We start from the raw sequence: 12,361 nt of genomic DNA, 5'->3' as shown, positions 1-12,361 counted from the left end.
TTTCCTGGCCTCTCTCTGACCTAGTCTTCCTTGTCCTGTCATAGCGTTTTACTGTTTTTTCTTTTTCTCTTGCATGCCTTGTCCTTCAGCAATAAGCAAGACAATGTTATTTTTATAGTGCAGAGCCAAATTTCTGTTTGGTTTTGTCTTTTGTTTACACCCACCTGCTGGAGCAGCACTTGATGACTTATTGCTCTTTAATTCCAGAATAATGCACAGTATGCAGTTCCCCTTTCTTTGGTCTTTTTTTTTGTCTTCTTTCTTGTCTTTCTCTGTATGTTGCCTACTCCTTTTCTCCCCATGTAGCATTTGCATACACAAATCAGTCTCAGGCACAATCGTTAAATTGATTTCAAACGACACTGATGACTCAAGTGGTGAAACAAAAAGCCTGGCAGCCAGGGAAACCATTGGGACACAAAGTGAACCACTGACACAGGGTGCTCTCTGAGCAGGTGTTCTGATTAATGCCTAACAAATTGGGGTCCTCTAAGATCCGGACATAAGTGGGAGACACGTCCCCTCTTCACACAACACATGGACCAACACATAAACACATGCTGACTGAGTCTTTGTTCACGCAAGTATGGAGGCTAATCCATGACAAGAGGGGATACAGGTTCACAGGGAGAAAACACTGGAGTGGATAAAGAGTGGAGGGGTGAAGAGGAGGTGGTGGTCTGTTAGGGGAGCTAGCTTTTCAAAACGGCATGCTGGACACAGAAACAAAATACATGCTTTATCAGTGTTTGATTGCCATGATTGAGCTCTGATGAATTTTCATTTTTGCACTTTTTATTCAGCTTTGTGCACATAGGACAAGAGGAATCAGCCTTGTCTGTTCTTTACTGCAGAGTGCGCCGAATGATTTGCCGCCATTAGCTTTAACAATACAAACGAATGCCTCATAATAAGGTAAAGTTTTACAATAAATAACACATTACTCAAAGAACAAAAAAAAAAAAAAAAAAATTTTTGCAGTGGTACTTTGCAGATCATTTTCCTGAAAGGTCAGTTTTGCTCCTGTTATTACATCGCAGGGTAGTTCTGTTTGTTCTAATAAAAGTGTACCAATAATCTGGAGTCGGTCATTAGACTCAAATAAAACAGAGAAAGATAGGGTAAGAGACAGGGTGAAAAAATTTACACATCAGATTTGACATGTGCACCATAAAATAACCATTAGCAGTCACCTACAATCTGAAGTGACAAGTCTATCAATAATGTCACTCTGAAAATGGGACAGGTTTGTTGCTGTCTTTAAATCACCAGAGACTCCATATAGCAGGAAAGCATGCAGGTATAGGAAATGCATTAAGGCTTGATGTTAATGGGTGTGGTGGGAGCGGTGGGAAACACAGGGGCACAAGAGGACATCGCTCACCTCTCGCTGGGTCACAGGCGTGAGACACCTGCTTGGTCTGAGGCTTAGTCCTGGAGACTATTATTATTCTATGCTAAATTCTAAATTCTCTGCAGTTGATATTATTCAGGAGGCCAGTTGTTTACAATCTGTTTTATTAAAGACTTACAGCATCTGAAGATTTAGAAGTGTATAATGAATTTATTGATAGGCTTTAGTTGTTTCTGGTGTCTGTTGAAATAGTTGTATACATTTTTAATACAGTATCATGTTTTATTATTCTAAAATATATTATGATTAAATATCTTTCTTTTTTTTACTTTTACACAATCACAATTATGAATATTCAAACCAACAGAAGAGCAATCTCTGTAAAATTATATGAAACTTTATTATGAAAATGTCCTCTACCATTCAGTTTAAAGTATGCATCCTAAAAACCAGACTCAACTCAACCTTATACAATCCTTTTAAGCATACACAAAGCAAACTCTGTCACTTTCAAAGATATGCAAACAAGCACAAGCAACTGCACTTGCAGAAACACCCACACACTGACTTGCATTCACTAACCAACCCCTTCCTCTCTAATGGGGCATTTGTGTACAATCAAACTTCGTGTTGCATGTGAATGGACCTATTAATGAATGGGACATGCACGCAGTGTCTGCCAGCTTTGAAAGCTGACAGAGGCACACGCTTCTTTTCTACTGCCATGTTTAATATGGCAGCACGTGAAGGGTATAGTATGCGCATCTGCTTCTCACACACGTCCCTCAGTCGCCCCATTTCTACCATGTGCTGGTGTAACAGGCAGGCATTGTAGCAACAAGTGTCTCCACATTACCACGCTTGCCAGCTCCCCTCACTTGGCAGCGAGCCTGCTAAGCTGCCCGCCCCCTTATGAGAAAAAGACTTGATTGTGCCAGGGGAGACAGCTTAGGGGGTAGACTGGGATGAAGGACGAGGAGGGGGATTTGATTTACATACTGCGGCTTAGGCGACACTCATCTGATTTTAAACAGCTCCAGAGCAATTAAGGGTCATTAGTCCTTTTGTTTTCTGTTGTGGCACAATGTAGCAGTGACGGCATCTGAGGCACGGTGCCCCCTGTGGGGGCTGCCTGTGGGAATGTCAGCGCTATACAGGGTCTGTCTCCCACCCTTCCTCCCCATTCATGTCTCCGACTCTGCCATTGACACAGGCTTCCTCTGTGTGTAAACAAACACTCAGCTCCAGCCTGGTATTGCAAGGGAAGCCACTTTGGCAAAGACCCAGCTCTGAAGTATGCAGCTGATGACGGTACAGGCTCAGGAGGCGCTGGCTGCTTATCCTAATTATCCTGATCATCACAACAATTTCTTTCATATGATAAAATTTGCAAATTGGCAGCATTCAATTAAATTTGATTTTGGCGAAGAGATATTTTCACACATTGGCACAGTGTAAATCACAGCCTGAATTTTAGCTGTTATTTTAGTCTATACAGTATTTTGGTGGATGTACTGTAAATCCATTTGTGTTAAATAAATGTGATATCTAAATGCAGGTATGCAACACAGTTAAACACAAATCATGATTTTGTCTTTCAACACAGATGCTGCAGTTATCTCTACTCTGATTGCTTTCTATACGTAGACTGTACACGACTCCAACCAGCAAGTGGAAATGAAATAATATGAAATAATTCAAAACTATCTCCTTGAATATAATAGCAATCTTAAGAGTGGATGTGATCAAGCAGGTATTTTAAATAAGATATAATACAGAGAATAACATTGCCTCAAGGTCAAACTCACACCTGCAATGAAGGATGGGATATATTCTTCAATATGTTTATGTCTGTTATTTTCCATTATTCACCTAGCAGGCAGCAGTGTGTTAAGCACCCCTGCTACTGTGAAAAGGCATCAAAGGCAGCAAAAAGACAGGTATGGTATGGAATGTGAATGTTCACATGTCCATTTGTGTGGCTGTAAGACCCTCCTCAGTTGGTATAGAAAAACACTTACTGCTAATGTAAATAGCAAGGCAGCATAAATCAGGAGCCACGCGCAGCCCGGGAGAATATCGTGTAATAGTTATTGCGAAATGAAGTGGCATTGGGATCAATATCCCACTATATCTCACTCTGGCGTAATGGCGCAGGGGGAAGCTGGAGGCCAAGGGAGTCCGGTCCCTACACCCCACCATGGGCCTATAAATCTGCCTGACCTGCAGCCCGCTTATTAAAGTGCATAGACAATCGGCAGCAGCCATCCAAAAATACAAGCTTACTTACTGACCTGGAGTCAGGGGAATGGATGCCTTTACCTTGTCTAAGGGTAGGGGTTAAAGGCTGATTGAGGCTATAGCATCATCAGACCATACTGTACAGAGAAACAGGGAAGTGTTGGTTTTTAGCTGAGGTTTAATACTATTAATATGATTTAAAATTAGGTCTGAATGTCAGCACTGTAAGGAATACTGGAGATTAATTTCTGTTTCTGTGACAATAAACCCAGTATATTGTGTGTAGGTTTTTATATTCTATTTATTAATGAATAAATTTGTCTGTTTGTCTTTTATTCATAGTATCTTGAGGCACAACTTTTCTTCTGCCAGTGTGAAGCTAGCAATTATGCTGTCTAAGCTGTGGCTTATGCACCGAAATTAAACATTAGTGTGTTGTTCACTGTGGAATCTGCAGTGCTGTCTGTAATTATTTCATAATAAATGAAACGAGAGAGGAAATTATTTTCAAGGTTGTGATTCCAGGGTCGAGCTTCTCCCTCTCGAAAATTGTCTTTTCGTCTTCAAGTTTGAATTTTATGACCACACAGCCACAACAGGTGGGGTTTGCGCTTGGTACATCTTGGTGATTAGCTTGATTATTATTATAGGGCATGTATCACCCTCACACTTCTACACAGAATAAGAAAAGCAATATCCATATTCGTGCGGTTAGAGGAGAAATGACTTTGATAATTAGACGAGGCCTAAGATCTGGAATCGCTGAGGAACAATGTGCGTAAAACTGTTTTTTTTTTTTTTTTTTGAATGACATGAAAATATCATGGATGTACAATGGAGGAGATGTTTTGATTTACATTAATATATATTCTTTAGTTTTTTAAGAAAGCAGAGTCATTTTAGTGTCTTATTCATTTTATGCTTAATATTTTTGTGCAGTGTCCTTTTCTACCCTCAGGTTGTAATATAACTTCACAACAAACAGCACAAAGCCTGGAGACAGAAATGAGTGCAAAATAACAATATAATGATAATGACTGTTTTTGATTTGCCAGTTTATTCAGGTTTTATCCATTCATACATAAAAGCTTGTTGCAAGCTCAGTGCAGCCTTGGGGCTGATGTTATTGGTCAGTAAGAAGGATGTTGGCAAAAGGTTGTGAATAGTAACTGTAATAAACGAGCATGAACAGTGAGACCTGTGGTTAGCTTTTGTTTTCTTACAGGCAAATGTTTGACAGATTGAAGACTGTGGACACTGATCCATTTCTCTTCTGTCTTGCAGGACTGTGAAGGAAGCTTTCCTCTGCTTCACAGTTGGTAAGTGTTTCCTTGAATTTTTTTTTTTCCTCATTGTAGTTTCACCACATGTATGAGACTTGAGAGGGAAGACCTTCTTTGAGGAAAGTTTGTATTTTACAGATTTAATCTCCAAGCAAACTCTCGAGAACTTGACTGGAGGAAAGAAGTATCAGCTAAAGGATTTAGAGTTTAAATAATAAGAGAGGGTGTTCCGAGAGTCTCTACTGTTAGATCCATTACATCCACATATCACATTCTTTTTAAACCATACCCTATTATTGTCAAAAAAGATTGTCATGATTCTTTTTTGTAACATTTTTGGAATGAACCCTTCATTTTTCTTTTAATTATATGGATTTCTCAAACTGTGGTGAGTAAATCATAAAATAAATAAAATTAGAATAGTCGTTTTTTAGAATTAACTGAACATTAACAAGGCTGGCAAGCTCCATTGGAAATAAATGAATAAAAAATTAAATATTCACAATAATTTGACCCAAGGTGGCTCAATAATGTCTGAAGTTAGATATTGACATAAAATATAATAAGGTAAAATATCAACATTTCAAACATAACAATATGAAAATGTATGTTTGATTATATAATATGATTACACTGTATAGTAGCATAGTGATTATTTCAGTTTCTTCTTTTAACATAGTAGAAACATGACATCAAAAATTTTGAAAAGTGGTTGGCTGTAATAGCAGTCCATATGCTAACTTAATGCTAATTCATCACTTTTTATTAAAAAATGATAAACTTGGTTTTTACAGCATTTGTCACTGTGATAAAAAAATGTATTGTAATGTTATATTTTAGCAATAAGTGTTTAAATGTAATAGTCACTTCACAAATTATTATCAAGTATAAAAAAAATGAAAACATAATGATCAAATTATTATGAAAATATAAAATCAAATTAAGGATGATATAAAATCAAATTAAGGATGACAGCCCTCACAGGCTGTCATATGTGCAATGATGGTTGATTAATTTGTTATAGCTTACTGAAAACGTGTTTATTGACATCCTGGATACATATTCAGCATTTTGAATTTCTTGTGTCAGAGAACTGACCGTATGTGGATTAGTTTTAAGGCAAGCTGATATTTATATAAATACAAGTTGTTCTAATGAGATGATTTTATGATCGTATAATAAAACTGACAATCCAAGCTTTCCTAATTAGATGTCTGTATAGAGCAGACGTGCTAATCAACTGCAATGAAATTGTGTGCAATTTTATAGCTGTGAAGTACACTCATATTACTGCACATACATGATTGTTTGTTTGATTACACACACACACACACACACACACACACACACACACAGACAGTGGTTCTTTATGGATATGTACATCCACATGATTCTGGATAACCACTGCAGAGTAATTTAATTGTCAGCATCTTCATGTTTGCCACTGTTCTTTAGTGACCTTGACCTATCACGAGCCTTCTTACTCATAAACACATACAGTGGACACCTTTCTTCAACTTGTCACTGCTCTGACCTTGAACCTAGAAGGGGAAGCAGTTCAGAGGGCAAAGGTCAGGATGGTCTGGCTGTGCAGATGAGAACACTTTTTCGAGTGGAACATAAAGAGAAAGGATGAGGGATGGAATAGACTTAGGCCACGCCAGACTGCACTACAAAGCTTTTTGTACCACAGGTGATACTCTTTACAAGATTTGATGTGTGGAAATCATATGTAAATATGCAGCACAAACTGACCTTTGCCCTCTCTGTGTGAGGATCTGTGACCAGTGGCTGACCCTTAATCCTCTCCTAAATGGTTTGACAATAGAGAGACGTATTGATCTGGTCAGTCTTCCGCCAAAAGGGTCAAGAGCCTGACACATGGCGAGAGTCTGCTTTGTGTCTGCAGGTAGAGTGGCGTTATCATTACTGGGGCTCCCTTTGTCTCTCCACCACCTGTAGTCGCTTCATACGTCTGTTCCCACGTCACTCGCTACGCCATGTTAATTAGGGTTACAGTGAGGCTATGTGTAAAAAATCGAAAAAATAACACATTAGAGGGTGTATGACAGGCTCAGGAAATAGTACCTCTTTCTCTTTAAGACAGCACAAATTGCTTAAAGTAAAGCTTATGCATGAGAGCTTTAGTAACCTACACCATCTAACCCCCCCAAAAAATAACACATGTCTGCAAGCTCCCTCTCAGAGCCCCCAGCTTTCCCCACTGTGCCTGGGCGGCTGCTCTCCTCTGGGCTCACCCAAAGAGGGCTGGCCAGCTCCCACATCTGGCCAGACAGAAGAACAGAGAAAACACTGCGAAATTCTCCTGCTGACCGCTAGTTCTCCCTCTTGAATACTGGAACCTTCCCCCTTTCTCTCTCTCTCTCTCTCTCTCTCTCTCTCTCTCTCTCTCTCTCTCTCTCCCTCTCTCTCCCTCTCTCTCTCTCTCTCTCTCTCTCTCTCTCTCTCTCTCTCTTGCTTGGATTCTTTTGGAGTGACCGGTGATAGAGCAACATCTGGAAGGAGCAGCAGTTTTCTTTCCTTGTGTTTTTTCGGGGAGATCTAGGCCCCCGATAATCCGTCTCCCTCCTCATTAAAGGAGCTGAATAAACACAGGCCTCTTCCAGTTGTTCCTATGAATTTCCTCACCAGGCGTCAGGAGACCCAAGCAGGGGCTACTGGATCAAAGCAGCCGGCAGCCCCATGTGTGCCGAGAGTGAGAGTGCGTTCCGGGGTTGGGCCCATTACCTTTCTCCCTGGGAGCCTTGGAGGCTCCTAGGTCACTGGCTGTCAGCTCTTTGGCCCAAGCTCAGCACAGGAGGAGGAGGAGGAGGAGAAGGAGGCGAAGGCGAAGGAGGAGGAGGGAAAGGAAAGGAAAGGAAAGGAAAAGAAAAGAAAAGAAAAGAAAAGAAAAGAAAAGAAAAGAAAAAGACATGAAGGGAAAAGAAAATAAGAGTTCACTGGGGGAGATCCACAGATACTGTATGAGAGAAGATGACAAGACAGAACATGAGAGGACACGAGAAAAGTAGATGTACAGGCTTGCCAGTACATGAAAGAGACCTGTGAAGTTTTAGAGGGTGTTGTGACAGTCTTTAGCTCTATATGTTTGAAATGAATGACCTCACACAGGACTCTTGTATAGTTGTTTTGGTGGAATCTTTTACACAGATCTTTGCGTAAACCAGAATTGACCACTTCTAACTATCTATATTAGACAGTGGGACTAATGTTGCAGTGAATTTAATCTAGTGCAGAGAACTGCAAACTTAATGTTTTTAAGCACCTGTGTAAAGGTTAGTCACAGGTATTGCAATATTTTCAACAGAGTAAACATATTGTCCAAGTTTATGTGTGTGCCACTCCAATGCACTGACCCTGGTGTGACATTAATTTTCTAATTCCCTGCACTTCCTGGCAATCAACTTAGAGGGGCAGTGGTTCGCTGGAAAAGTTTGCAGTGGAGGCAATTAAAGGCAGAAATCTGAGCAGCAGCAGCAACAACAGCAGCAGCAAAATCAACAAAGGCAGAAGAGGATGATGCCCTGCGCTGTAATTGTTACTCACTTACTCAGAAAGATGATAAAATTTATCAAATTGCATCCCTTGCACACTAAAGAAAAAAAAATCACCAATACTGAATGGTCAAAGTAATTAACTTACCTGGCTACTAGCTGCATGATGGCTGCAGATGTGGTTGGAAATGACCATAGTGTTTGTGTTTGTATATGTGCACCATGTGTGCGTGTGTGTGTGTGTGTGTATCTGTGTGTACAAATGGCCCTGTGGTCGTCATCAGGCTCCCATCAGCCCCTCCATTAGTTACTGAGCTGTGGGTCCGTGCTGGAGCCTACCTGCCCTGAATACAGATGAGCAGAGGAGAGTACAGGCAGCAAGCACAATGAAGACAAACACACATGCACGCACACACTCACAAAAGATAGCATTAACATATTATCTACTTTGACATACAGTGACATATTTTGACGCACACACTCCTAATCAAAGTAATTGCATTTTACACACCTAAGTGACTGAGATGTTGCATCATATGCATGGAATAATAGTAAAATCATTAAAAATATTTCTGTGTGTTTCCTCTGGCTGATAAAAGCATACATGTCTGATTACTGCCTATCACTGGACACTGACACACTGGCGCCTGTGGAGAGCACTTCATCTGGTGCAGGCAGATCATAGCTTACACATTCTGAAATAACGTCACACACAGCAGAGTACACACACTGGCAGCCCAGCACAAAGGCAAATATGGTTGCATTCTTCTCTTCTCCTCCTGGAGCCAGAGACTCACGTGCTCGTGACAGGAAATCTGCAGGCAGTCATTACACCGAGTCAAGCAAACACGCAGCCGCCACGCTCACTGATGATGTTTTCACATGTGCCGCTGCTATGTTGGAGGCATAGGCACACGCCTGTATGTGTGTGCAGATACACAAATACAGCTTGAAAATATAGTGATAAAATTGATTGTGCCAGGGTACCCATATAAAGGGATTGTATGAAATAAAACCATGTCAATGTGAAGGTTTTACTCACTTAATTTTGTGAAAATACTTTTAATTTAAATGCACATATCTCTTGCAAAAAGAAAACGGTCATTTCAAAACAGTTAATTTTGGTTTTCTTGTTTTGTTGTTTTTTTGGTTTTGGTGAATATGTCAAAACTGCAGATGTTTGCATCTGTAAAACATCACAAATTTCAAAAAATCATTTAAAATACCCACAAACCTAAGCTAGATAAAATATTAAAACCGAGCGAATGAAAGGGTTTTCCAGATGTTCTCACCTGAGAGGTTAGGACAGAGGAAGAATGGGAGGCTATAGAAACCTCATCAGTGCTAATGCTTATGTTTAAAGACATGTCAGGAAAAAGACAAAGTGGGTGTCCAGGTTGAGTTCAAGGCCGAAGACCAGGGCACTGCCTTGGAGTTCAAGCCGGAGCTGTAGGGCACGAGGGCTGAGGGAAGGGGAGAGGGCGTGTGATGGCTTCTGCGTGTCCCTCCGGCAGCGCAATGGGACCCTTGGGAGACCTGGGTCAGGAGGCCTCCCTCCACCCTCCCTACATTACTGTGCCATTTAAAGCCACCCAGCATCTATTTCCTCCAATAAAAACTAATAACCTTTTCTGTCGGAAATCACGGCAGCTCTTGAGTGCTAGAGCAGAGGCCTGGCTGGATGGCCTGTAATTGCGGTCCAGAAGTCCCCCTGTAGTTTATTTTTTGCAGTGTTTTGGATTTGATTTTTTTTTTCCCCCAGTCCTCCTGGTCCTCTGCGCTTTGCGGCTGATTGCCTGCGCAGCTCGCCCCACACTCAGTAATCAGACAGGAACTGGAGAGGGGGCAAAACAGCAACTCAAGGACCTTTTATAATTGGAGGGATTTGGAGGGCAGTTGGACTTTACATTTGGTATCAGAATAGGTTGTGATGGTGACTGTGCTGGCTGAATAACAGAGGTGGCAAAGCCCCCATTACAGTCAAGTAGTTCATTGTGAGGCACCTATGAATAGGCACCTATGTGTGTCTGCTCTGTTACTGTCCATTTGTTGCTGGGAGTGTCGTGGCATAATTTTGGAAACCAGCTAAAACAATCCATCCACCGCACTTTTAAGAAGAGATTCCTACAAGTCTTCACACACATTTTCACCTGAGCTTGAATGCTATTCCAGCATTTTACTAGATACACTGCCTTCAATATTATTGAGAGTCTACCATTCATAAAATAATTGTAATTATCTTTTATTTTATTTTTTGCTTGTTGCAGTGAGTCATGCTTGTTTTGAATCTCTCTCTGTTTACATAGAAAATTGTCATAAACAAAGTGGGCAGCTCTGTTACTCATAGAATGTGCACTTCAATTTTGATATGTAACAGATTGTAAATGTTTCTTCTCTTGGTGACATTTTGTAATTTTCTGCATTACAATGGCTTTAAAAGAAGACATGCAGAAAACTCACAAACCAGTTAATACTCTCTAATAAGACTGTAGAGCTTTAACACATATTTTACTATCACAGACACTTTAGACTTACAGAATTTGCCTTTGCAACTGGCAGCAATTATATCTGGACCTAACTAAATCGTTCAGTGCTTTTTTTCTTAGCATGTTCTTAGCAAGAGCTTGTGTGTTTAAGCAGCGACTCTGCTATGTATCTATAACTATAAGCCATAACGGCTTATAGTTATAGAATAATTTGGCAGACCCAACAGTGTTAGCTACCTCTGCGCTAACAGTCGTATTGAGGTGAATTGAGATTCAGCTCTGCTCAGGATGCCCTAGAGCTTAGAGCCCCAGCTTGTCCAGGACTACAAAAGGTCTAGAGTGTAGCTACAAGCAAACTGCAGTGTGAGAAGAATTCTAGTTGTATGAGTCTCCATCTGTGTGTGGATAATTATAGTCTGGGTTATCCAAATTAGCTGCTATAATTAACCAATTAAGGTTTGCATTTACCATGTGTGTATGAATATACAGTTCCTTTTTATTCATCTGATCATATATTCGATTAACATATACAGTATATACTGCCCAAGATAAAGTGACCTTTCCTATTCATTTTGTCTTATTTCTTTTTCCTCTTCTTCACTGTATATCTCAGGTGAAGGAAGTAGGAAGTCAATATCAATATGCCAACCCTCCTCTGCAGATCAATCTACAAACCAGCAATAATTAACAATTTGCTCAAAACACATCATAGATTCTCTATAAAATTGGCAGAAATGATTTAAATGGAACATGTCCCAGTGCATAGAAGAGGTCAGTGAGGGTGGGAATCTGGGAGGCAAAGGAGAGTAACATGGGGTCACACTATACTGGAAAAAAACTCTGGGGTCTTACGAACCGGCCAGTTTTCGGTTGCATGAGGAGAAGGGTGTGCTTGGGGAGGCACTAGTGGATACTAATTGAAGAGAGCTGTAAGCAGCCTTAGGGTTACAGTCTGTGTCTGTCCATGCACTGCACTGATATAAAGCCAGCATGCCCCCTCTGCCACAGAGAGCCACTGCCCCCGGGACATAGAGGCCACAGCCTAGCCTTGCTCTCTGACAGTACAAACAAATATCTGTGGTCCAACAGAACTGACATTCTTGTTTCCACAATGCATGGTATTGGGTGGGCATATGTTCTCAGTGTAGGAGTACTGCTCTTTTTGTGTTCCTGTGTCCTGATGTTTTAATCTTGGTATAAAATGGATTTCTGAGAATTTAGAAGCAGGGCATTGTCACAGACCTTGCTACATTTTGTTATACATTGGTCTATTAGGTGAATCAGTATAATCAGGGAGCTGTGAAGCATTTGTAAAGGTAACATAATGTAAGAATATATTGATATATTCCACATAATGCAAGATTCTGTTGCCCGCTTTTGAGTTTTTGATTTGAAATTTCAGTATACTACAATCTGTGTGTGCGTGTGTGTGTGTGTGTGTGTGTGTGTGTGTGTGTGTGTGTGTGTGTGTGTGTGTGTGTG

General features: G+C 40.6%; 1 protein-coding gene across 1 annotated transcript in view; it reads left to right on the top strand.

Annotated features, from left to right (window-relative positions):
* Positions 1-4,898: 4,898 nt before the first annotated feature.
* Positions 4,899-12,361, top strand: part of zfhx3b (zinc finger homeobox 3b) — a 196,118-nt gene continuing 188,655 nt past the window's right edge. Inside the window, exon 1 of the mRNA XM_056382906.1 lies at positions 4,899-4,914. The gene's annotated coding sequence lies outside the window, so the exon portion shown is untranslated. The remainder of the gene's footprint in view (positions 4,915-12,361) is intronic.

This window comes from Seriola aureovittata, chromosome 1 (genome assembly GCF_021018895.1).
Source record: "Seriola aureovittata isolate HTS-2021-v1 ecotype China chromosome 1, ASM2101889v1, whole genome shotgun sequence".
Taxonomy (NCBI): Eukaryota; Metazoa; Chordata; class Actinopteri; order Carangiformes; family Carangidae; genus Seriola; species Seriola aureovittata.
Note: the sequence above shows the minus strand (reverse complement) of the source record. Positions and strands in the feature narration are given on the sequence as shown.